Source organism: Diabrotica undecimpunctata, chromosome 5, assembly GCF_040954645.1.
Source record: "Diabrotica undecimpunctata isolate CICGRU chromosome 5, icDiaUnde3, whole genome shotgun sequence".
Taxonomy (NCBI): Eukaryota; Metazoa; Arthropoda; class Insecta; order Coleoptera; family Chrysomelidae; genus Diabrotica; species Diabrotica undecimpunctata.
Window position 1 is genome coordinate 39889322 of NC_092807.1, and position 25929 is coordinate 39915250.

Here is a 25929-nt window from a genome sequence, read left to right on the forward strand (position 1 = left end):
ACAATGAAAACCAGACACGGCACTTTTCTAACCTCATGGATACCCATACACATCGTCGAACCATCTTATATTTGGACTAGTTCTTGATAGTTGTTATAAGAACAATATTTTGAAATGAGAAAAAAAATTTTTTCGTTTCTGGAAAGAAAGAAAACGACTACTAATCATTCCTTGAAGAAAAAGAAAGTGACACATGAATGGAAAAACGAATGAAATCTTTCACAATCAACTCTACAAACCGAATCTTGATCCGATAATATCCGCGTTGAGAATTTAAAACTCGACGTTTCGGCACCCATTTTGGAGCCATTATCAAGAGTGATACGGTTCGGTTCGAGTTCGGGGTCTCAATCTACCTACTCCCCTCACTCGAGACGTACCAGTATCGTGTTCTATATTGCAAGAACTGTCTCTCGGCACTGAGGTCTCAATCTGCCTACTCCTCAGTGTCGAGTGACAACCGGTCTTACCCTGTGTGGCTGCTTTTATACTCGCTGTATGCGCGGGAACGGTATACGCTGACGTGGACTGAACTGACGTGGCCTGAGCGGTGTGGGCGGGAGGTCACTGAAGCAGGGGTCGCCATGTTGCCGGCAATCGTTTCGCGTCATCGCGCGTGTTCAAGCTGTTAGGCCGTTTTTCGATTTCGATAGCTTCACGAATGATTCTCGCTTTTAATGAGCGGATGGGAGCGATGGTTTTTGCTTTTTCGAAATCTATTTTGTGGCCTGTCTGAATATGATGTTGGGCTAGGGCTGAAGTGGTATCGGAATGTTTGACTGATAGAGAATGTTCGTAAATACGGTTATGGATTCGTCGGTTTGTCTGTCCTACGTATGTACGTGGGCAACTGGAACAAGGTATCTCATAGACACCATGGTCTTCATTGGGGATTTGGTCTTTTACGGATCTGACGAGATTGGACAATTTGGAGTGAGTGGTGAAGATGGTTTTGATATTAAGAGGGATAAGAGTTCTACTGATCTTGTCAGTGACACCTTTAATAAAAGGTAGAAAGATTTTGGGTTGATCCGGCGGCAAGGTTTCTTTTTTGGATGGAATGGGGTTTAGAAGTTTTTGAATGCTTCTATTGATTTGGGTTTTGTGGTAGCCGTTTTGTAGGCGTTATGTATATATATATATATATATATATATATATATATATATATATATATATATATATATATATATATATATAGTTTGTTATTTCCTGACCGTGAATATTTAATTAGAAACTTTTTTATTTACTGGGTTTGTCGGTCTGATGTAAATAAAACTATTCAAATTTTGCTTAAACGTTTCGGCAAATTTGCACTTTGTAATAAGCACTTTATTAAACTTTAAACATTACATTTTATAACTAAATTTCATGTTTTCACTTTTTTAAAAAATTTAACATGGAATAAACATTAGTATCTGACATTGACAGATGACATCTGGCAGATATCTTAAACTAGGATTGGTTCAGGGTCGTATCTTAAATATCTGTGCATTTAAAAAAAACTCAATTTATTAAATTATGATACATATTGGAAAGATCTTTAATGTCAGTCTTGTTATTGATGGAATTTGGTTTTTTTTTATGTGAATCACCTCCAATATGTATCTTTTGTTGTAATTTTGATCTTTTTTCAAAATCTGTACATTTTCAAAATCAAAAGAATAGCTATTTTCTAGAGAATGTTTGGCTAGGGCTGTTGAGTTAAATTATCTCATTAATAGATGGTATAATAAGAAATACATAAACTTAAAAAATAAATTAATGTCTCACAATGGCACATCTTCATATATTTATGGACTTCCAAAAGTACATAAAAACAACATTCCTTTTCGCCCAATTATTAGTAATATTGGAAGTCCAACATATAACCTCTACAAATATTTTGCAGACATTTTGGGAAATGCAATTGGTAAAAGCAACTATCATATACAGGATTCATGGGATTTTCACAATTTTCTTTTAAAACAGTCTGTACCAATTATTCACAAACTTATATCTTTCGACGTAAAATCATTATACACTAACATCCCAATTGAAATAGCTTTAAACAGTGTCAACACTAGATGGAGTGACATCCAAACACATACTTCTCTTCCTCTTGAAAAATTCCTAGAGGGTGTAAAATTCTGCCTCAATTCAACATTCTTCCAACATGAAAATGAATACTATGCTCCGATTTCTGGAGTGGCCGTGGGTTCACCTATCTCAGCACGAATGGCAAACTTAGTAATTTAAATATTAGAAACAATCACGCTTGATTTACTTGATTGACTATTGTATAATAAAAAAAGATTCAGCTTTTTGAATTGCTTGTTTTAGTTTCACAATATATCAATTTGTTATAAACGACATTAATATTTTACCTTCAGGCAAATATTATGTAAATAGATGTAAATAGTCTTGTTAATCCTGTCATCAGTAATCTAATTAACAACAACAGGCATACGTACGTCGGGCAATAACAATGTGTCATAATAATTGGATCTATTACTTTGTTTAGCCAATAGTAATAATAACCATTATTACCCACCTACCAGTTTGTAGAACGAGTGTAGGTTCCTTAAATTGAATGTACACTCCTTTAAAATTTCTCTTTGCAATTTTAGCGTGTGCTCGTTATAAAATTTAAATAGATATTTGCAAGGTAAGATGCTTGCAAATTTGGTTTTTGTATAAAAATCTTAAAAGGTGAATTTTATTAACATCAAAATTGTTATTTAAACCAATGGACCAAAAAGCTTGTAAACCTAACATACTGATTTCTAATTGTTATTTATATAGCAATTTAGATAGGAATATATATATATATATATATATATATATATATATATATATATATATATATATATATATATATATATATATATATATATATCCTATATATATATAGGAATATATATATATATACTTGCTATATCTACCGTTAACTGAATATTTACTTTATGGTTTTGACCACATTAACACTTTTTTCATTCCAAATTCATTGGATTACTATATTTGGTGTAGGCATCCTTCGTCTTCTTCTTCTTATAGTGTCTATCCGTTTCGGATGTTGGCAACAATCATAACAATCTGCATCTAGCACACTGCAGCTCTTAAAAAATTTGTAGTTGTTGTGTTGAACCACGTTGTGATTTTTTAACCAGGAAATAATTTGTCTTCCTGGTCATCAATTTCCTTCTTTTTTTCGCGTAGAATTAATTGCAGCAACCCATATCTTTCGCTGTTTCTCATGATGTGACCGAGGTATTCGATTTTGTCTGTTTTATAGTGGTTAACAACTCTTTTCCTTTGTGCATTCTTAATAAAACATCCTGGTTAGTAACGTGCTCGGTACAGGATATCGTTTGGATTTGACGGTATAGCCATATTTGGAAAGCCTCAATTCTCTAGTAGTTATCTTCTGTTAGAGTCCACGACTCAACTCCGTACCAGTATAGGAAAGATATATACATTATAGTAATATGATTTTTACGGGTACTGATAAATCATGGCAGTTGAATAGCTTAACCATTTTTTGAAATGCAGATCTTGCTTTCTTAATCCTACATTTTATTTCTAGGGAACGGTCCCAATTTTCATTGGCGTTCGTACCAAAGTAAGTGTATATTTTGACTCTTTCTATTGATTGAACATTTAGACTGATTCTTCCAATTTGCTGTTCCTTCTCAAAGATCATCACACATTTTGTTCTTTTAACGCTAAGTGAAACTCCATATCTCTTACTTTGTTCTGTAATTCTATTCATTAACTCTGGTGGGCTTCATAACTATCAGGGAATACCACCGTGTCATTCGCGTATCTGATGTTATTGACACATTCTTCGTTAATTTGAATTCCGGCTTCAACATCCTCTAGTGCTTCTTGAAATATTTCCTCAGAGTATATGTTGAATAGCAGGAGTGATAGTATACATCCCTGTCGGACCCCACGTTTGATTTTGATATCATCGCATTTTCCTACCTTTGTGCGGATAGACGATATTTGATTCCAGTAAAGGAGAGACTGCAGCAAACACTAAGTGCCTTTAGACAACAACGGTGGAGCGAGACTTTAAGTAAAATGGATATGACGCACAGTAGTAAGCAGGCTTGAAATATGATCAAAAAACTTAATGGTGATCCCACACAGATGCAAGAGCTATGTGCAATAACGCCAAATCAGATAGCCCACTAACTGCTTCTAAATGGCAAAACAACAGTCGTTGCAAAACGCCAAAGATTATAACAACTCAAGACCAGGAAACAACTCTCTTGCGAAACCCATTTACTATCGAAGAGCTCAAAAATGGTATTGACTGTATGAAAAATGGAAAATCACCTGGGGTGGACGAAATCCTAACACAGCACATAAAACACCTCGGGCAAAAAGCGAGACAATGGGTGCTCGATCTATTTAACATCTGTCGCTCTACCTACCAGATTCCAAAACTGTGGCGTAAATCAAAAGTAGTAGCCCTTCTGAAACCTGGGAAAGACCGTGAACTACCGAGTAGCTACCGTCCGATATCTCTGCTGTGCCATTTGTATAAATTGTATGAACGCCTCATTTTAAACCGCATCCAGGAAACATTAGATGCAAAACTAATCCCACAACAAGCAGGCTTCAGACCAGGTAAATCTTGCACAGGCCAAGTGCTGAACCTAACAGAATACATAGAGAAGGGATTTAAGCAGAAAGAGATAGTGGAAGTATCCTTGATAGACCTCACAGCGGCGTATGATACGATAAACCGCAGAACCTTGCTAACTAAGATCTATAACACTGTGCTTGACTATGACCTGGTAAATATTATTAGATCACTGCTGTTTAATAGACGTTTCTACGTTGTGCTAAATGGAAAGAAGAGCAGATGGAGAACCCAAAAAAATGGCCTACCTTAAGGAAGCGTTCTGGCGCCGTCCTTATTTAACATCTACACCAACGACCAACCAATGCACCTTCAGACTGAGAGTTTTGTCTACGCTGACGACCTTGGTATAGAGTAAAGGGGAAAATACTCACACAAGTAGAGTCGACAATGGAAAAGGCTTTAAACATGATGTCAACTTACTACAAACAAAACTCATTTAAACCAAACCCTACTAAAACCCAAGTATGTGCATTTCATCTCAACAACCAACTGGCGCATGTAAAACTGAATGTTTCTTGGGGGGGGACAACGTTTGAAACATACTGATATGGCTCAAATATCTTGGAGTAATACTAGACCGGTCACTAACTTATAAATTCCACTGTCAGAGCACAAGACAAAAGGTTTCTATGAGAAACAACCTTCTCCGGAAACTTGTAGGGAGCAAGTGGGGTGCAAACCCCCAGGTCTTGAAGACAACAGCGGAGGCCTTATGTTTCTGAACAGGGAAATATGCTTATCCCGTCTGGGGTAGATCTAGACACGCCCAACAAGTCACCACAGCGTGAAATGAAACATGTAGAATAATTACCGGTTGTATGAAGCCTGCCCCTCTACCCCTACTGTACCGGGTAGCTGGATTCGCATCACCAGACGACTGTAGATGCGCCTCACAATTATGTGGAGAAGTTCAAGCAAACTTTTGATGAAAGGCACCAATTATACGGGTTTGACAAACCGCCAGGAATTAGCCGACTTAAATCAACGAAAAGGTTTATGAGAAATGTCAGCGTCGAATCACCCGAACTGTTCCCCCTACATCCAGAACGACCTAATTGAATGAACCTGGACTCATTAAATGGGGCATCAAGACAGACAGCGACGCACTTTGTGAATGTGGGAAAATACAGAATGTGCAGCACCTGAGAGTATGCAGACTTTGCCCATCACAGTGCACCCTCGATGATTTATAGCTCGCAAATATAAAGGGTGTAGACGTAGCCCGAAATTGGGCAGAAAAACTGTAGTCGGATCCAGACACGAAAAAGTAAAGTAAAGTCCAGTAAAGATTGCTAATAATTCTTAGATCACAGATTCTTGTCAAACTGTTATATTTCGTTATCTAGTTATTATCTATCGTTTTTCTATCTATCTTTAATCTGTTTTTTTTTTCTAATATTTGTATCCTTATCCACTTATAAATGAAGCTTTCGATTGAGCAACGTGGTCTTCGATAGGTCTTGGTAAACGATCAGCTATTCACCATCTATTTTTGTAAGCTTTTTCGTTACAATATTCCTACCGATTATAAAAGTGTAATAATGAAAAGACTTCAAAGTAAAAAAGAAAAATTCCCAGTAGTTGTTTGTATACCATATTTAAAATACATACATATAAGTGAAGAATTCTGGTGTATAATGGTATATTTTATTAAAAAAAAAATATTTAAAATTTATCAAAAAGGATTATCCCAATCTTCGAAACGGTTTTGGTTCAGTCGGACTAGCATCAGTGAAAAACCTAAAAGTATATTTTCACTTCAAAATAAGACAAACATAAGGTGAAATTTTGATTCTTGAATTAAAAAACCTATGGAAAATACTTACATTAAAAGTACTTAAACCTAGCCGCGTAGCTAGACGTAAACTGCAACAAACTTAAGTTTGGGAATATGACTCATACCTCCACGATGCGCAGTGAATCGTGTTTACTATTGTTACCATGGAAACGACCAGTGTACTGCTTGCCAGTGTCGTAGTTTGAGAAGTACGTATCGCAGAGAGTGTTTGACTTGTTAATTTGATCGTGTTGGATATTTTATTAATTTTTTTCAGATTAGTGCTTAGTATATTGCTAGTAGTAATTAGTGTATTATTAAGTCATTTAGTGTATCTATAGTGCCTTTATTTTAGTTATTAATAATAGTTATTTAACAATATGGCTCCTAAAAAGACACAAACGAAAAAACCATCATAATTTTGAACAGATACTCTTCAAATCATCGCGAACAAATTGCAGCTGTCGAAAATCCGAAGACAATAGGAGTGTCCTAATAAAAATTATGATATTCGTTTAAAACAAACAGAATATTTAAAGCAGCTAATTCAATTTTAAATTGACGGTAGAACCATAATTTATACCGATGAAAGATATTTAGGTACACAGCAGCCATACTGCACCAAATCACTGGGCAGATCAAAGTGGAAAAATTTTGATCTAAAGAAACCAATTTTTAAGGGCAAAACGCTGATTATTGTTTATGCTGGAGAAGAGACTGGATTTGTACCTAACGCTGTGTGCGTTTATGTGCGTGTAAATTTTTAAATCAGGTGCATGTTTATAATTAAAAAGTCAATTGTTATAAAAATAAAAGTAACGTAAGCCATAATTACTTTTAAAGTTTCATAATAAATCAAATTCTATTTTTGACAAAAATTTCGTAAAAAGCTTATTAACGACTATCTACGAAAACTAATAACGAGATAAAGGTCGTTCAGCAAAAATATACAATGATTATTTTAATTCTCCGAAAAATCCTCTATAATAATTTGTACGATAAGTTTATGACTTTTTTTCATCTGTTTATGTATTATATTTTGAGCTCAAACATCATGGACATCAAGTTCTTCGTTTGCTTCCCTATCATCTGGAGTTAAACCCTATCGAAAAAATATGGGCTTTGTAAAAGGTAGGGTGACAACTCATGACAACACTTAATATAAATGATGTTAAAAATATAGCAAAAACTAAGTTTTCAGGAGTGTTATTAGATGAGTGGATTAATATATGTAAACACGCACAAAAATATAAAAACATTCAAATCGAGAAAGAATATTTGTTAGACACTACGCTGGACCACTTACGCAATTTGTTGCTAATACTGGATTATCCGAATAAAGCTTTTCTGAGGATGAAGATAGTGATTCAAATGCAGGAATAGAGATCTTATAAGAATCATGCGAGGAATCATAACTAACTTACTAACTTCTTGTTTAGACAAATAAATAGATTACTTAATTAGTTAAAATAAACTATTTATTTTTTGTATTATTGTAACCCTTGCTTCGGGGTAATGTTAATAAAGTGTAAATATTGAGCAATTTGTTATTTATTAAAGTAGTCCTAATATTTTACTCATTATTTTTCGAGTGCAACTGACTATAAACGTTAAAGAACTTTGAAAATAAAAATTAACAAATTTATTATTAACTTAATTGGATATACTTTTAAAAAATTATTTTAAATCTACCTGTTTCCGTACGCCACCGGTAGAAACAGTCCGCCCACCTGCGCTAAAAACTACGTCACATTCCCAAACTTAAATTTGTTGCACTCTAGCTGCAGCGAATTGCTTAGCTAGATTCAACTACTTTAAATGTAAGTATTTTTCACGTGTTTTGTAATTTAACAGTCAAAATTTTACATTATGTTTGTGTCATTTTAAAGTGGAAATATACTTTTAGGTTTTTCACTGATGATGGTCCGACTAGACCGACAACGTTTTAAAGATTTTTAATTCTTCTTAATTAATTTTAAATAATTTTTACTAATAGAGTATACCATTATAGATAAGACTTTCGTTTTAAAAAGTTGTTATATTTTTAGGTTTTGTATTTTTAAAATAAATAAAAAAATAGTGGGAACATGCTTGCTTTTTTGCTGAACTTCTAAAATTTTGAATAGTATACTTACTTTTATTTTAAAATCAACTTTGTTCTTATAAAAATCTTTTAGTATTAATAATTCTAACAATAACAAATAAGAGTAATTACAATAGTCCAGTTGTCAGACAGTTGACCTTTAAAAATCTTACGAACAAGTTGAATTTTACTAAGAATATTAATTACGGAACCCCAAAACGATGCAAAAAGGTTTACCACTTTTACGCCCGGGTTTCTTCCTAAAACCCCCAGCGTAGGGGGGTAAAAACGAAAAAAATCCATATACCAAGAATCTATGCGCCGCAGAAAGAAATATTTTAAATAAAAAAAGTAGCTAAGGTAATTATAAACAAAAATGTTTATTGACACTTTTTGTGTTAAATGAACCGTTCTCTCAAAAACAACGCTTGAATCGACCGTCGATTATTATTATTGAATTGAATTGAATCGACAAAAATTAAGATGCGTTTAAAAGGTAAAGAGTTCAGATTTCGTATGCAGTTTCCGTATTTTGCCCAAAATAAACTCTGGGTAAAAGTTTTTTTAAAGGTGTTTTTTAAATAGGGCGCGATTTTTGTCATTTTTTAAGATTCTCGTGAGATAATAAAATTTATCACTTTCATTGATTATCCGTAGTAAAATTTTCATTTCTAGAGATCAGTCTTTAAAACCTATGACATGAAATTTTAATTTTAAGTTGTTAGTTCTCAAAGGGAGCCGGGAAAATCCTCTCTTCGCTTTATAGTGGAAGGTGTGGAGGTTGCACCGGTTAAATCTATTAAGTATCTGGGAGTCTGGCTGTCGGAGGGACTAAAGGTTGGAAGTATACATCCAAAAGACGGTAGGGAAGGCAAACCAAAATCTGGAGGCGTTGATACGGCTGATGCCAAACATTGGAGGCCCAGGTAGCACCAAAAGAAAGGTGTTAAATGGAGTTTTCCAGTCGGTGGTAACCTACGCTGCCCCCGTGTGGTGTAGCGTACTAAACACTGCGAAATACGCTAAGCTGATGAAGACTTCGCAAACGCAAATGCTCCTCAGGGTATTTAGCGTATATAGGACAGTTTCAAATGAGGCTCTATATGTCATTGGAGCGGTGATACCGATCGTTTTGTTGTGCAAAGAACGAGCGAGGGTGTATGCGAGAAAGATGGATGTAAATATAGATGAGAATGAGAGAGAAAGAACGAAAGTGGAGTGGCAGAGTGAATAAGCGAACGATAGCGGAAAGGCAAGGTGGACGAAGGCTTATTTCCGATCTGAGGGCGTGGTGAAAATGTAACTATACTACTTTCTGATGCAGTTTCTGACCGGACATGGTAGTTTTGGTACCTTCAGAGATGGGCAAATGAGAGGGGAGATTTCGAGAGACGAATGGGTTTCCGGCTAGATGAAAGAAACGTTGTAAACATATTGTCGAGAGGATAGAGAACGTGGAGAGAAGTACACTGTCAGATTTCTGGGGTGATAAAGAAAAAGAGTAGGAGGACAGAGGAGGAAATTGAGCCAGGGATCTGAAATTAATGGTTAATATTTTTTATTAGTTTATGGCCTAACGTCTGAAACATTTTCTGATTTACGGTAATAGGTATGGTTATTAATAACTTTTTTGTTTTTTATTTTAGTTGTTTATTGAGTGGTAAGACCACCTGTCTGGAACGCGGATATTCCGGCACTACTCTGAGGTCTTCTGGCCTAGTATCCTACTCGGCCGAAAGATGCCAGGGTGTCTTGTTCCGTGACGTAGATGTCCAAAAAGATTTCTCGCAGCGTTGCCTGTCAGAATTCAATGGATACCTTTTTAGGCTCTTACTGGAATCTGGCAATACGAAAATAAAAAAAAGTTGTGGCAACAAATAAGAGGCATTTGAGATATGAATAAAAACGCAGAATTTAATGTTTTACATTACATATGATCGCACGTCCCGGGAAATGCCTACAAGAAGACGGTTTTAGGTGCTAGTTATAGCAGAAGTTTTGTTATTTTGAAAAACAAACTAGTGTAATTGAAAAAAAGTTTTTGATTATTTGTTTAAATCCAGCGTTTTTTAAGCATATTTTAAATGCCTCACATTTATTGCCAAAACTTAAAATTAAAATTTCATTCTATAATTAAAACCTTTATAAAATCTAAGTTCATTTGCGGCTAAATATAAAAATTTTAGAGGAAACCTGAACTCTTACTTTAAAACGCATAATGATTTTTGTCAATATGACATTTGAATCAGAAGATATCGAATTTTTACCGTCTGGCTAATACAAATTTCATTGAACATTAATTTCTGTCGCTTCAAGCGATGTGTGTTAAAAAGTGCTAATAAATATTTTTGTTTAAAATTATCTCACAATCTACAAAACAGTAATTAGAGCAGTGGACACATATGGATGTGAAACGTGGACCCTCTCAACCACTGATGAAAATTAACTGAGAATATTTGAGCGCAAAATACTAAGGAAGATATTCGGACCAACCAAATGCAGCGATGATTCGTGGAGAATTAAAATGAACCACGAGCTGGATGAACTAATGCAGAGCGCAGATATTATTAGATTTGTAAAGTCACAAAGACTAAACTGGCTTGGTCACCTAGAAAGAATGCCAGATAATCGAGCTGTAAAAGTAGTCCAGAGATGGAAGCCCCAAGGAAGCAGAACAAGAGGAAGCCCCGTAAAACATGGATAGACGACGTAGAGAGGGATCTTAAAACCATGAACATCAAGCAGTGGCGAAGGAAAGTACCCGACAGGGCAGAATGGAAGAACATTGTTAAGCAGGCCAAGACTCACAAAGTGTTGTAGCGCCATAAGAAGAAGAAGAAGTTTAAAATTATCTTAGCTACATTTTTATTTAAAACATTTTTATCTACGGCGTACAAGTTATTGGCAAATCATTTTTTTTTGTGTTTTAACTCCCATACGAGGGGAGTTTTAGGGGGAAGCCCGAGAATAAAAGTCGTAAACCTTTTTGCAACTTTTTTGGGGTCCTAAAATTATTATTTTTAGAAAAATTCAGGTTATTCGTATAGGTTTTAGAGGTTCAGTGCCATTTTCATCTTTGACGACTGTAGTAAAAAGCTACTCTACATCAGTTATCAATGCAAGCATGCGGTAAGGGGAAGGGTTCCTGTAAAGTGAAATGCGAAAAAGTGAAAAAAATGGTCAAAATTAATTTTAGCACATGTCCTGCTCTTAATAGAGAACGCTTATACCTAAGTAAAAAATAATTATTTTCAATTACATATTAAATTACCAAAACAAACAGCTGTCGTACCACATCTAAAAGTAGAAATATCACAACCTACAAATCTGACCATTCTATTAAATATTTCTTACCGCAACTATGTATAAATGGAAAAGTTTTTTTTGTCGAAGAAACCAACTTAACTTTTTTTTATGGACTCATTTAAATTTGTAAAAATGAAAAAATATTTGCACCTAGGTAAATGGTATATTTCAAGAAAAAAATTAACAGAATTTTAAAATCATTTCTTTGTTTAATTGAGTTTTTCTCAGTTTTCCGAAAATTTTTTTTTCGTTTCCGTTTTTGAAATAAATCATTTAAGCTACTTTTAACCCATTAAAAAATATAAGCAAAAAATTTAAAACGAGAAAGTATCTACTATCTGACGTGCTGTTTTTAAGAGTTTACCTGATTCGTTGCATCACGCTGGGATTTTCTAATTTTAATAATCATTAGCTAGTTAACGTTATCTCATCGATGATAGATGTCTACCGTAAAATATTAATAAGGCAAGAATGAAACTGAGATCTTCTATTTCTGTTTATGCTTGATGGAATACTCTGTCAACAGAGCAGTAAATTTCCTAATTTTTCTAAAAATACATCCACATCTAAATATCTGGATGTAATAATATTGGATATAAAAAAAAGAAAACAAACTTGTAGATAGAATAAGTTCAGGTAGTTATGTATGAACGCAAATGGTTTTATAAAATATCTAGTATACAAATTTGAGAATTAAAATTGGAGCACGTACAGAAATCATTCATCCTTGCAAATGAAAAACTTTCTTGTTCGAAAAACTTTTGAACGATGGTAAAAAAATCATCTTCTTCACGTGCCGTCTCCGTTTCGAAGTTTGGTTATCATCACTGCTATTTTCATCGTAGATAAAGCTGCACGGAACAGTTTCGCAAAACATCTTTCTTCTTCCTCCTACAATTTTTGCCTGCATTATGTTTCTTAGAAGTTGATATTTATGTCCCCGCATAACATGTCCCAAATATTGATATATATATATATATATATATATATATATATATATATATATATATATATATATATATATATATATATATATATATATATATATATATATATATATATATATATATAATCAATGTCAAAGTTGTTGTATTGGTCAAAGTCAACAGTGGCTTAAATAACGTGTTACTCAACACAAAAGTGACTGTAACATACAAAAAAACTCTTGTGCCTTAGTGGACCACCACTTAAAGACAGGACATAACTTTGACTTTAATAATGTAAAAATCTTGGATCAAGTTGATAATTATAAAAATCGACTTTTCCTTGAAATGGTACATATTAATAAAACTCCTGAATCTATCAATTATAAGACAGACACCAACTATTTAAGTAAAATCTACTGCAACATACTAAACAATATATGATATGATAGATCTTAAACTTTAAAAACGTAACTCTACCTATAATTTTATTCCATTCCTAAATATCAGTATTACAATAACTGACTACATACCATCAATTACATTTTATAGGTCAATTTACCATGTTCCTGATTCTTTCTCAATTCTCTACTATTAATTCCATCTTTCCACTTTATAATATGTATAATACTGTCACAATAATTGTTTATTTTTTCTTATTGACTAAAAATTGTACAATAGGAATTCACTCTATAAAATATTGCGGTTACCATAACTCCTAAATAAAAATCAAAATAAAATGTCATGTATTTAGATGAAAAAAATTTATATTTTTACTCTTATAGTTGTAAGTATTGAAATATTCACTTTGTTTATATATTATAATTAATTATTCTAATAAATTTACAGTTTTCTCCTGAAGAAGTCACAAAATCGTGACGAAATATTGAGACAGAACAAATAGAGTTTCATTTCCTACAGACCGATTGCTGATACTATAAATCAATATTTAAAAGAGTACGGTCGAAAATAATTTGAATATATATATATATATATATATATATATATATATATATATATATATATATATATATATATATATATGTATATATATTGTTATGATGTGTTTTTTGTTTTTGAATGATGAGCAATGAGTATTTTTAATAATATAATATATAGGGTTTTTATCGCGGTTCTCAAAGAATTAGCTTGTAAGTACTTTTTTAAATTATCTTTATTATAACTATTATGAAACACACATATATATCTAACTTAGCCAATGTAAATTTAAAATAAACTATCTTTAAATTGATATTCTTATAAAACTAATTAAATTCTATAGACAATGTAAAATTTAAACAAACTATCTTCAAAATTGAAATTGTTATGACACTAACTAAATTATATTAACAAAATTTTGTACCTTTCTTTCACTGAATGCCTAAATGAACTGTTTTCCACTATATAGATTCTAATCACCACTGAATGTCTTCGTACTTCAGTTATCCTTGTTTTTTTGTGAAATTACTTTTTCCAATTATCAGCTTCTACCAATTTAAGATATAGTTTTCTTCACCAGCATTTATACACCACCAACCAAACCAGCAAACAGCATTTATATTTATTCTTCTTTTCAATATACCAATATCCAATTATTATAAGTTGATTTATACTAATCTCCAACCATAATATAATTTAATTTCTTCCAATATACTTTTTTAATCTTCAATAATTATTTGTGTATAATTATAAATGTGCATTAAATATAGGCATAATTTTTAATCTTCATTTAACTCACTATATTAAACAATTTGACTATTTGTACTTGATTCACTGACTCCAACTAACTTTCATATTTCTTAATAAACTTTTCTGACTGACTTCTTGAAAATTCTGAACAATTTACTAAATGTGTCTACTAACTTTCATAATGAACTGGCCTGACTTCTGACTAAAAACTTCCATCTTGAATCCAAATCACGGGTATTTATATCTTTTGGATATTCTAGAACCATCTCGTAAGATATCATGTTCTATTTAGTTCTATTTAATACATGTCTGAATTTTCTGGAACAAACCATTTCGCAAACATGGCCATCTCCGGTGATCCAGAGAATTCCATTCTTTTCTATTAATAATTTTGTTGACATTTAGGCTTTTCAGATCAGAATAAACATTCAAATTAGTAACTAACACTCTAATTTAATAAAATACACATTTCAAACAATATAACCCCACTTATATTCGTAAAATTCTTAAAATGACACTTAGGAATGGAGGGTATAGTGTGTTGCCTAGTCACATGGCTCACTTAAAAATATCTACAAAATCATAACTACTAAAATACAACTTTTTACAATTATTATATGCTAATTTCTTAAAATGCCCTCACATAAATAATTTTTATAAAATTCTCTAGTATATAACTTATTTAAAATAATCAAATACTTTTTTATATCTAATATTATGTAGTATATAACTTATAAATTATTTTCTATAAACCCCAATTGTCACAATATATATATATATATATATATATATATATATATATATATATATATATATATATATATATATATATATATATATATATATATATATATATGTAAATACTCTTTTCTTTTGGGTGTGGTAGTCAATAAAAACAGAGCTTTGCTAAGGCGTACTATTTATTCTGAATCCAAGCTTTCGGTGGTTTTTTGCCACCTTTATCAAGGTCTACAAAGAAAATTACTATGTTTTAAACAGTTTGAATGGTGCCAAAAAAAAGGCTATAAAAAGTATAAAAAACTTACCCGAATGTAAGATTCGTGGCAGAAACAACAACGTTAAATAACATGATATACTGAAGTTGCAATTACACTTTAAAAATTACTGTTAAAAAAAACACTTTAAAATTTCTAAATACGTTAAAAGTTAAAAACAAAATTAAGGACGACATGTTAAAACAGTCGTCGCTGCAGGCTTGATTTCAGTCACATTTCACGAGCAGAAAGAGAACGTGGGTGGACAATTATTGTTTAAATAGTTAGGAGAAAATACAAAAAACAACTTTGAAATTAACGTCTCACAAGATACTGTTTATGAATTTTGAGTACTACCAACTGTATTACCAACTTAAAAATAAGCGGGAAGTTCAAAATGTTATTCATGACATAAGCAATCGAAAGAAAATAGTATTTAGTAAATAGGTTTATAAAAAATAATAACTCAAACAAAACAAATCTAAATTAGTAACTGAAGTTTGATCACAAGTATTCAATTAATACTGAATTATTTAACAAAAGAAAAGAACAAAGAAAACTCTGAGATGCAAAATAGCTCAGTCAAAAGTCAATATAAAATTGTAAATTTTGCTAAGATTCTGGATCTCAGATCTCTTATTAAGATTGTTATTATCACTCTTGCTGATATGTACCATCTCTAAGAAAGTTCTCTTAAATTTATTTTTCTCTCTGGCTAATATTTTTACATTGTTGAAATCTATGTACTGAAGAAAACATCCAATTTATGACCCTGAATGGATACAACATCGCCTCTTATTTTTGTCGAAAGTTCCATATCGATGGAGGATCCATCATCTACATCAAAACTGATATTAAATTCAAAACATTAGATGTCTCTAACTTTAGTGAAGAAATGGTGTGTGAGTGCTGTGCGATTTCTCTGTTTATAGCCAATAGGAAAATTTGTGTTATTAGTGTTTATCGTTCGCCATCAGGAGAAGTTCAGAGTTTTCTGTGTAAATTACATAATATATTGGAGCTATGCAGTAAGTCATATCATGATATTTATATTTGCGGGGATCTAAACATTGATTATCTTGTCATGTCTAATAATAAGCACTCTTTTAACGAGTTTTTAGTAAGTTATAATCTGAGAGTCACATCTGAGGCTCCTACAAGAGTTTTCGTAGATAAAGTAGGTAAAACATCATCTACAAAATTGGATTACATATTGACAAATATCGAACCACATCTTTATAAATCAAATGTGTTGAGTGTTCAGTGACCATAAAGTATTTTCACTAAGTGTAAATTTGCAAGCCAATAAAGTATCGAAAAAAGATAAAAAACCCATCAGTTACAGGGATATGTCAGATGAAAATATGCTGATGTTTAAAGCAGGGATTTCTTCTACAGTTTTTGATGAAGTTTATTCACAATTGAATGCTGAATATGCCACAAATTCATTTGTTAGCATTTTAGATTACAATCTAAATTTATATTGTCCAATAAAAACACGGTATAAAGCACACAAAACAAATAAGGCTACATGGGTAACAAATGAGGTAAGACACGCTAGTGAAAAACTAAAAAATCTACACTGGATAGCAAAAAATATAGGGAGTCTCGAGTCTCAAGATACCTATAAACAGGCAAAAAAAGAATATAATTCTCTATTAATAAATACTAAAAAAAACTTTCATAGTGACTTAATTAATCAATCTTACAATATACCAAAAACAGTTTGGAATTTAGTAAACAGTGAAACTGGTAGGCAAAAGAACAGGTCTGATATTATTCTACATTATGATGGTAAAATTATTACCAAGTCTTGTGATATTGCTAATTCGTTTGCCTCATATTTTGCTACAATTACAGAATACAATCTTCAAACTCATTTTGGCACATCGTTACCTTCTTCTTGTACTACCTCAAAAATGTGAAACAAAACATTTTTCTTTTTACCGGTAACTCCAATTGAAATAAAAAATACAATCGGTCAACGAAAAAATAAGCCTAGTACTGGTATTGATAACATATCTGTAAAAATAATAAAACTGATAAGTGATCATATATCGATTCCTTTAACCCATTTAGTTAATCTCTCAATAACCACCAGCCAATTTCCATCCATATTTAAAATGGCAAAAGTTATTCCAATCTTCAAAAAGAATGACCCTCATGATATTTCAAATTATAGACCAGTATCTGTCCTTAGAATAATTTCAAAAGTAATAGAGAAGGTTGTATACAACAGAATGTTAAATTTTATAGAAGAATACAATTTATTAACTCCAACCCAACACGGCTTTAGATCAAAAAAGTCAACACTCACGGCTGCATGCAGCTTGTTTGAGCGTATTTATGATGAATTAGATAGTAGAAACCACGTGGCAGGACTATTTTTTGATCTAGGATTTCTAGAATGGATAATAAATTTCTTAAGTGACAGGAAGAGTGTTGTTAAGATGAAAGAATCAAGCTCAGAACCATACACGACAAATAAAGGAGTACCACAGGGATCCGTGCTGGGACCATTATTATTCCTAATTTTTATTAATGACCTACCAGATCACATAAGGGCACTTATAATATCAATGTTTGCTGATGATACCTCGTTAATAGTCTCTGCACGTACACTAGAGGAATTAAAAATGACAATGAAGACTGTTGTTGACTGCTTTATACGCTGGTGTAATACCAACAGACTAATATTAAACATTGACAAGACGCAAATTATTTATTTTCATTCATACAACTCATCTAAATATGACTATATCTTAACCATCCACGATAGAAACATTATGTTATCTTCCACTCACTCTACAAAGTTTTTGGGTGTATTCATTGATTGTAATCTCAAATGGTCAGAGCAAGTGAATTCAGTGAACATGAAATTGAATAAAGCTTTTTATGCTATATCTAGAATTAAAAACACACTACCCATCTCGGCATTAATGAACGTTTATTATAGCCTTGCTTACAGCCACATGTGCTACAATGTAATTTTGTGGGGGAACTCAGTAGATAGTAACAAAGTGTTCATTAACCAAAAAAAAATTATCCGTAAAATTTTTCATTTGGATTATCAACAGTCTTGTAAACTAGTTTTTATTAAACATCAAATTTTAACTTTCTACTGCCTATATATCTATAAATGTTTACTTTATGTCAAAGAGGAAATCAATACATTTCCAGTAAATTCAGACAATCACTACTACAATACAAGAAGTGCTGAATCTTTACGAGTTCCTAAACACAGAACATCCAAATTTCAAAATTGCTTCAGATATATGGGACTGACCTTATACAATCATTTGCCAAAAACTGTGAAAGAAATACCACTTATCTCTAAATTTAAAAAAAATGTTAAAGATTTACTCTTAAGAAAAGCATATTATTCTATAAATGAATATCTTGAGGACAAACTGCAATAGCTTCATATTTTACTTGTAAAAATGTTATTTTATATATTTTATGTTTTGTCAATGTCTTTTACACTGTGAATATTGTATTATACACACTAATGTTTTTTATACCAAATTCTGTAGTGACATATCCTATACATTTATTTTGAATGTCTTAAAGGATCAATAAAGATGACTATGACTATGACTATGACTATATATGTATATATCTTATATACTAAAACGCTAAGCCCTTTTCTTGTCCACCACTTTACTCAAAAACCATATTAGATAATTAAAATATTTTTTCGGAATATTATTAGTATTACGTATGAGATTGTCAAGATATACTTTTGGTACAAAAATTCACTTCCGGTTTTGAGATGACCGGAAGTTAAAATTTACTTTAAGTTTTAGACCCCACAATGTATATATGGATCGAAAGGTCTCGTCGAGACGAATCTAAATATGTACTTCCGGTTGCGATCCGACACCGGAAGTGACCCGAAACGCACATAAAACGTCAAGATAGAGCAAATCTGACACCGGATTCGTGATCAGCATGCAAAATAAACTGCTAAATGATATCCATGTCGACATTTGATGAACTAAAAATTGCATTCTGGTTTTGAGGTCGACTTCCGGTTTCGTTTTTATTAGTCAAATCAATAGAGAATTCAACGTAGAGTTCAAAAATGTAAGTTTACGAAATTATCATTTATAGTTTTTGAGTTATTGATAAAAATATTTTTACTTCCGGTCATTGTCTATATTGTATATTTTTCTCACAAAATAAAAATTTCATTTAAAAAACTCGATGTCGAGTTGGTCCGCTAGTATATAGTATCATCTCAAATACTACTTTCCAAAAAAAATTAATAAGAAAGAGATATTAAAATTATAACTTATTTTTTTTCTTACCGGTACCATTTTTGTCTGGCTATTTTGCCAATTATAAATAAATTATATTAGGGCAATTTAATAGGAGATTTTATTAATTTTTCTGGGATTTATAGCGCTTCCAAGTTGACCGCGTTCTTGATTATTCGTAAGAATATGATAAAGACGAACTATTAGACCCAGTTTTCTATTATATATTTTTTATTCATATCATTTAGAATCAATTAATCATATTTTTAACATTTCTAAGCAGTACTAAATGCTCATAATTTAATACAATCACCTGAAGAGAAACCACTTCCAAAAAAAAATAGTGCATACTTTTACCAAACCTGAAGGATCTGGAAGGAAACGACGAAAGCCATGTAGAGGCTGTCGTCAAGTATTAAAATCTTCACATAATAATGTGAATGGCATGTGACGCACAGACAGAATAGACCATAACGTATCCCCGGGGGTATGTGATGCCAAAACTAGTATATTAAGTATTTAACCACCGCAGTCAAGGCCTTAAAAATGTAACATTTCAATGGACTACAGAGTTTATCGATAATAAATAATCGATTATATATTGACTTCTGTCACAAATGAATTACTGTATATTTAGGTTGAGTAAAAAAATACAAACTAAAAGTTTAGCCACCAAGTGGAAGTGAATGTTTCTTAAGGAACGTTGGTAAACCATTGCATTTATAAATCGTTTTATTAGAACCACTATGTATTTTATACAAAGAGATACATCAATATATAATTTGATAGTGCAACAAGTTCAAAGCAATTGACTTTCATGTATAATTTTAACTAGGTAAAGTAGCTCAGCTTTAAATTTCAATTAAAATCATAACTACTTCAGTACTTAGTTCATTACTCACCCTCTTATGAAAAGCAAACTTGCACAATGGCTATGTACCTAGTTTGAAGTATCGATCGATCTCAACACTAGCGGCAAACTTATTTCAATTAAATTTAAAATTTTGGCAGAGAATAGCAAGGTTGATTAGATCTAACAAAATATTCTCTAGAATTATGCATCAGTAAAATCTTCGCATATATACCAAGGAAATACGCAAAAAAGTACCCCGTTTGTAATACTGAACCGGCCAGGCAAACGACAGTAGTTGTTTTGAGTAGTATGGACCTCTATAACAAAAATCTATATGTTTTCTGCAGTCGATTTTTTGGTTAATTAATTATTAACAAATTGGGGTGCAAATAACGGTAAATTTTTATAAATGTTAATTACATTTTGAAGGGGTTGGAGCAGAAAGGGTATAAGTACGTCTAAGTTAGTTTTGAGAAAATGACTTCCAAAGTAATTTGCAATTTTAAAATTCTGTACAACCCGTTAGTTCAATAAAAAATGTTTAAAAATTTGTAACGTTATAAACGTCACATCTCTATTAATTTATATTTAAATAATTATTTCATTTTAATTTGTTTATTAATTTATTAATTTCTTTATCTTCAGTTTAATTTTTACTATTTTTTATTTATAAAAGTAGTTGGCGCCCTCTGTTTTTCTCTTCTTCCTTTGTCTTTATTTTTTTTCTCTCTTTCTGTCCCATAGAATAAATATTCGCCCTCTCACTTTTGTTCGGCAGACTATTCTGTTCCGTGTTGACTGACAAGCTAGTTTCATGATATCTATAGCAACATTCTATGATATCTGTGCTAACTTCATTCAGTCTCCCACTTTCTGTCAAAACAACTTTTCTGTAGTGGGATTATTTTTTGCCTCCTTTTGAAATTTATAAAAGAAGGCAAAAATTATTATAAGACTCATTTTTATGGTCTACAAATTCTCTTAGGGTAAGTACTTTCATTGTGATATTTATTTTATAATTCTGACCACATTTCCAATATTTGTAACCTTACTTTCTTTCGAAAGCACATTTTTTTTTCTGATATATGCATTAGGACTCTTTAACAGAATTTAACTAAGTAGTAACATTCATATTTCATTTTATCCTTGCCATACGCTATTTGTTTAAGTGTAATTTTGTAAGATGGCAAGGAAGTTAAACCTTTCTTTTTGATGTGTTTCTAATACAAGTTGTTCCTTATCCTTTTAGTTTATTGGTTTACTGGACAGTTTATTGGACATATCAAAATTTTATTGGTTTTATTGGCATATTTGGATTTCAACAATTGGTCAGGACATACAGCCACGTGTTACTGCAGCTCTCCAGAAGCCACAAATTCTAATTGGAGGACCCAACAGCTAGAACACACAAGCAGCCCATCGAAGCAATAAGTAACACTTATTAATTGTTTAGCTTTGGCAGGGTTAATTATTGTTGTTTTATTCATTTAAATAAATATGTTTGGTTAAAATTTGTCTTATTTGCTATCAACTAAGAACTCAGGTTCAATCCCTAGTTTAAGACAAGACGAACTCACCCTTGAGATACTGAGCTAGGCAAGGTATAGACGATAAGCTCCCATGGTTGATTGAGGTATTATTTTTACAATAGTACTTCAATTCTCTTTGGTAGTCTCATCGTTACAAATTCTAAAGTAAAATTATGTTTTTATTGATAAAATAATATATTTGATAAAGGGTTTAATTCAGTTAAAAAATTGAATTTGATACACTTATACCGTTTTTGCACCAACACATTTTTTCATGTAGTTTAAGCAAGGAAAAGTAAATAAATACAAAAAGTAAAGTTTCAAATCAATTTTATTAATAAACAGAACATTTTTGGAAGTACAATTAAGATACAATAGAAATATCTACAACTAAATTTTCAAATACAAAAAATTATTCCTAGTCAGAACTGATCAACATCGTTTTCGTTTTCATTTTCTTCTGTAACTTGATCAACTGCACTCGGTCCCGGCTCCATTGCTTCTTCTGATGTGTGATCCTTTTGTTTATTTTTATTTTTTGTCGCCGCACCTTCGTGTTTCATATTCATATATAATGGTTGGTACAGTGGAGGTACAGTGGATTATATCCAAAAGAGTTTGCAGATTTTTCCATTTTTCAAGCTTAATTGGCACTGAACTTATGTGAAGTTGCGTAAAAGTTTCACTAATACAAAGCGATGGCCGTCCAGATAAGTTGGAGCCGCATAAACATTTTAGGAATGTACAGATATCATTCAAAGCTGGCTTAAAATTCAAACAAAAACGAGTCAAAGTCTTTTGCATATCTAAAGTATGCGATATCTCTAAATTTAAGAGGTCTTCCTACTACTACCATCGGTTTACAGCGTTCTCCGACGCCTTCCGACTCCTAACCGCCATTCTTCTCTATTCAGCCATAGGCCTGGAGGGATTTCTCTTTTCTCTAGTTCTTTTTCAATTCCCTCTCTCCAGCTTTTTCTCGGCCTTCCTCTATTCCTTCTCCCTTGTGGTGTCCACGTCAAAATCTGTTTTGGAATCCTGTCATCTGGCATTCTCTGTACATGGCCGTACCATATTAACTGTTTTGTTTTTATGTCATCAACTATTGTATGCTTGACTCCCATCATTTCACGTATTCTCTCATTTGGTATCCGATCTCTTCTTGATTTTCCTGCTGCTCTTCTCCAGAAGTCCATTTCTGTTGCTAGTAACAGTTTCTCTGTTCTTTGTTTCATTTGCCAAACTTCGCTGCCATATGTGATTACACTTTTAAGTATGGTGTTGTATATGAGTTGTTTGTTCGCTTTAGATATTGTTTGGTCCCACAGAATTCCGTTCATCATGGATATGGCTTTTCTACCCTGTATGTTTCTGTCTTTTACAGCAGCATCGAGTGTTCCATCTTGAGTTATCTTTATACCCAGGTACTTGTATTCATCACAGTTTCTAATTTCTACCCCATCGTCGAATATAATGGACTGTTTTGTCCCTCCAATACACATGGCTTCAGTTTTCTTAATGTTGACTTCGAGACCCCATTTGTTATATTCTTCTATTAGCTTCCGAGTCATGTAACTCAAGTCGTCATGATCCTGAGCAATTAGTATTTGGTCATCAGCGAAACATAAGGTGTACAGTGTAGTCTCGTCATTGAGAGGAATTCCCATGCCATTACATTTTCTTTTCCACAGCTTGAGTGCTTGTTCCAGATAAATTTTGAAAAGGGTAGGCGAAATACAGCAACCCTGCTTTAGTCCTTTTGTGACCTTAAATCCTTCAGATATCCTTGATCCAGTTTTAATTTTTGCAGTCGTTCCATTATACAGACTTTGGACTGCTTTGATAAGACCATGCTTAATGTTGGTTTGCTGTAGGGTTGACCATAGTTTACTTAGGGGTACACTGTCATATGCTTTTTGTAAGTCTAAGTACATCAGGTGAACTTCTTTATTGACGGCTGTTTTTTTTTCAATAACTTGCGTAATAGAATACAGGTGGTCTACTGTGGATCGCCCAGCTCTAAAACCAGATTGTTCCTCTGCTTCCTAATCTCTATAGTCATTTTCTATTTTGTTCTTAATAAGTTTCCCATACATCCTACTTATTGTGCTATTTACCGCAATTCCTCTGTAATTTTCACACTGATCCTTGCTGCCCTTTTTGTGGATAGTTGACATGATAGATAATTTCCACTCTTTTAGTAATTCGGCTCCATTCAAGCAGTCTTGAAAGAGTTTTCTTAACTGTTCCTGGAGTTTGTCTGTACCGGCTTTCACTAATTCTGCAGGGATGTCACCAGGACCAGGGGATTTTCCATTTTTCAGGGATTTGGTTATTTCTTTCATCTCTGATTTACTTATTTGTAATGGTGATGAATTTATACGTATACCTATCGTGTTGTCTTCCATGTTAGCAAATTCTGGTCTTTGTTCTGTTAGTAATTTTTTGAAATACTCTTCCCATTTTTCTGTTGTTATTGGTGATATAACGTCTTTTTTCTTATTATTTCTCATACTTTTAATCAATCTCCAACTCTCTCTGCTTCTTCTACCTCCTATGTAGGTGTTGATCTTTTGGCAGTTCTGTTCCTATGATTCATTCTTTTTTTGAGTGATCTTTTTTCTTACTTTGGCTTGTGCTTCTTTGTAAATTGTTTTATCGTTTTCTGTTTTTGTTGTTAAGAATGTTTGGTATTTCCGACGTTTATCTTTAATTTCCTTCTCTATTTCTTTATCCCACCAGTATGGTTTTATTCCTTTATGATTTTCGTCACATTTCCCCTTCTAGAGGTAAGGTAAGGTAGGTAAGAGGTCTTCCTTCTGTGTCTTTTTTTGGATCTTTTATAAATTTATTAAGTCCTTCAAACGAAAAAAACATTTCCTTTGTCATGTTGTGAACTATAAATTTTTTGCAAGAACTTGCGATTACGTTTCTCCAGTGGTCGGGAATAAAAACTTGAGGATTTCATTTTTTGTTTTTTTAAATCAAAGCAAAATTCCTGTCACATTCCATATAAGTGTGACCTGGCTCAAGGAATTTGTGATGTATTTCTTTAATGTGGGTGGCTTTCACTAAATACATAAATAAGTTACAAATATTTTTGTTTTTATTTTGGCCCCCACACGAATCGCTGTATGCTATTATTTTAGTAACAGTGAATGGTAGGGATTTGACAAAATGCACAAGGCACGACCCTATTTCCTGTGAACCCCTGCCAGAGACAGTTTCATCCCATGTGTACATGTGGTCTGCTCCAGTGACCAAATTATGGACGCAAAAATTGTACGTTCACAGTTGCCTTAGATAAAACACCTTTGATGTAGTAAGTAATGGCGTGGCCAACGTTTGCTGTAGATTGAAACATATTACCACAGTATCCTAAGTTTTGTTGCTTTTAATATCCAGTTCTTTCATATTACATGCCTTTGCGCCTTTTTTTGATGAAGTTCTAAAGACACTGTAACATTTTTAATACTAATTTCGTTTCCAGAGTTCTTTACAATATTCTGCAAGTTGTCGCACTTTGAGCAGGTGTCGGTGTGGGGCTTGTGAAGTCGCAAACTAAATTCACTGTTAAAACATTACGATAGTAACTTATCTTAACGACTGGCTTATTATTTTTGTTACAATATTGTGTATATAATAAGTACATCTTTGCAACGCTAAGATCTGGGGAAAGATATCGGGTATTTAAGTTATCTTTACGAGAGTAGTGGCTTTTGTATTTAGGGAACATATTTATATGCTGAATTACAGTCTCTCGAGTATTTTTGTAAACTTTGTTACCACTTTCATTTTTTCCCCTATTATCAGGCTCTGTTATACCAAATCGATCAGTTTTTTCACATACTGTAGTAAACCGTCTATTACTAATATCAAAC